The following is a 2,623-nucleotide window of genomic DNA, read 5'->3' on the forward strand; positions in this document are numbered from 1 at the left end:
CCACGCTCCTCCAGCAGCATGCGGGGCGGCAGGGGCAGCCTCCCGCTGCGCAGGCCTCGGGAGCCGCTCTCAGCACGTGTAGCAGCGGGCAGGTGGAAGGCGCCACCGGGCGGAGGCCAGGGGCGGGCCGAGCGGGTGGCCGCTGGGAGGGAGAAAGAATGGCATTGGGAAATTCGAGGGGTAAGAAGGCTGGAGAGCATGCAGTCCAACCACCCTCTGAGGATGAGGAAGCCCACTCCAAGGGAACCCTTGGCCACCAGCGGTCCCCCACCCTGCCCCCCTTCCCACTGGGCCTCCCTCCTCCTCCATGTCTTTTCATGGCTGATAGCTCATTTCTTGTTATTGCTGAATAATGTTCCATTTTAAGGGTATATTACAGTTTGTTTATTCATCTAAGGACATCATGGTTACTTCCAAGTTTTGGGAATTATGAATAAAGCTGCTATGAACATCTGTGTGCAGATTTTTGTGTGGACATAAGTTTTTCACCCATTTGGGTAAATACCAAGGAACGATGCATTTGCTGGATGGTACAGTAAGACTACGTTTAGCTTAATAAGAAATTGCCAAACTGTCTTCCAAAATGGCTGTACCATTTTGTATTCCCACCAGCAATGAATAAAAGTCCTGTTGCTTCACATCCTCACCAGCATTTGATGTCATCAGTGTTTTTGGATTTTAGCCATTCTAATACAATTTAATTACAATTCCATAATATGATGTTGAGCATCTTTTCATATGCTTATTTGCCATCTGTATATCTTCTTTGGTAAGGTATCTGTTCAGATCTTTTGCCCATGTTGTTTGTTTTCTTACCGTTTTAAAAGTTCTTTGTATATTTTGGATACAAGTCCTTTATCAGATAAGTGTTCTGTAAATATTTTCTCCTAGTTTGCAGCTTGTTTTTTCATTGTCTTAAAGGTGTCTTTGACAGAGTAAAAGCTTTAAATTTTAATGAAATCCAATTTATCAATTTTTTTCTCTTAGAGATTGTGCTTTTGGTGTAGCTAAAAATTATCACCAAACCCAAGGTTATTTAGACTTTCTCCTATGTTATCTTCTAGGAGTTTTACAGTTTTATATTTTACATTTATATCTATGGTCCATTTTTAGTTAATTCTCATAAAAGGTATACGGTGTGTGTAGATTTTTTTTTTTTTTTTTTTGCATTTGGATGTCTGTTTCAGCACCATTTGTTGAGAAGAATATCCTTTCTCCATTAAATTGCCTTTGCTCCTTTCTCAAAGATTAGTTGCCTATATTTGTGTGGGTCTATAGCTGGACTCAATTTTGTTCTATTGATGTGTTTGTTTATTCTTTGCCTGTACCACACTGCTTGATTGGGTAGTGTTAGTCAACTTTGTTCACCTTCAACATTATGTTGGCTATTCTGGGTCCTTTGCCTTTTCATACAAACTGTAGAATCAGTTTGTCAATATCCTCTAAATAGCGTGCTGGAATTTTCATTGGAGTTGCACTGAATCTGTAGACCAAGTTGGGAAGAACTAACATTTTGACAATATTGAGTATTCCTGTCCATAAAAATGGAATATCTCTCTATTTATTTAGATTTTTTTATGTTTTTTTCATCAGAGATTTCTGGTTTTCCTCATATAGATCTTGTACATATTTTGTTAGGTTTACACGTATTTGATTATTTTGGTGCTAGTGTAAATTCTATTATGTTTTTAATTTTAAATTCTAATTGTTCATTGCTGATATATAGAACAGCAATTGACTAGTATTAACTTTGTATCTTGCAACTTTGTTATGGCTTATTAGTTCCAAGAGGGTTGGTTTTTTGTTTGTTTTTGTCAGTTATTTGGGATTTTCTACATAGACAATTATGTTATCTGGGAACAAAGGCAGTTTTATTTCTTCTTTCTGAATATGTACACTTTTCATTTCCCTGTCTTATTGGCATTAGGTGGGACTTCCTCCAGAATAATGTTGAATAGGAAAGCTGAGAGGGAACATCTTTAACTTGCTCCTGGTATTAGGAGGAAAGCATCTAGTTTCTCATCATTAAGTATGATGGCTGTCAGTTTTCTGCAGATGTTCTTTATAAAGTTGTGGAAGTTCTTCTCTATTCCTAGTTTGCTGAGAGTTTTTTTTTTTTTTTTTTTTAAATCATGAATGGGTGTTGGAGTTTGTAAAAAAAAATTTCTGCATCTGTTGATATATAATTTTTCTTCTTTGGCTTATTGATGTGATGGATTCAATTAATTGATTTCCAAATGTTGAACAGCCTTGCATTCCTGGAATAAATTCCAGTTGGTTGTGGTGTATAATGCTTTTAATACATTGTTGGATTCAATGTGCTAATATTTTGTGGAGGATTTTTACGTCTATGTTCATGAGAGATACTGGTCTGTGGTTTTCTTTTCTTGTGAAGCCTTTATCTGGTTTTGGTGTCAGGGTAATAATGTTGGCCTAATAGAACAGTTAGGAAGTATTCCCTATGCATCTATTTTCTGAAAGATATTGTAGAGAATTGGTATCATTTGTTCTTTAAATATTTGGTAGAATTCACCAGTGAAATCTTCTGGGCCTGGTGCTCTCTATTTTGGAAAGATAAAGTATCGTTTAAGTTTATTAAATAGTATAGGCTTATTCAGATGAT

The 2,623-nt window shown here is 36.7% G+C and overlaps 1 pseudogene; it reads right to left on the reverse strand.

Moving 5' to 3' along the window:
* LOC103604149 overlaps positions 1 to 20 on the reverse strand; it is a 7,780-nt pseudogene extending 7,760 nt beyond the window's left edge.
* Between the last annotated feature and the right edge of the window lie 2,603 nt (positions 21 to 2,623).

Source organism: Galeopterus variegatus, unplaced genomic scaffold, assembly GCF_000696425.1.
Source record: "Galeopterus variegatus unplaced genomic scaffold, G_variegatus-3.0.2 Scaffold5000, whole genome shotgun sequence".
NCBI classification, from domain to species: domain Eukaryota; kingdom Metazoa; phylum Chordata; class Mammalia; order Dermoptera; family Cynocephalidae; genus Galeopterus; species Galeopterus variegatus.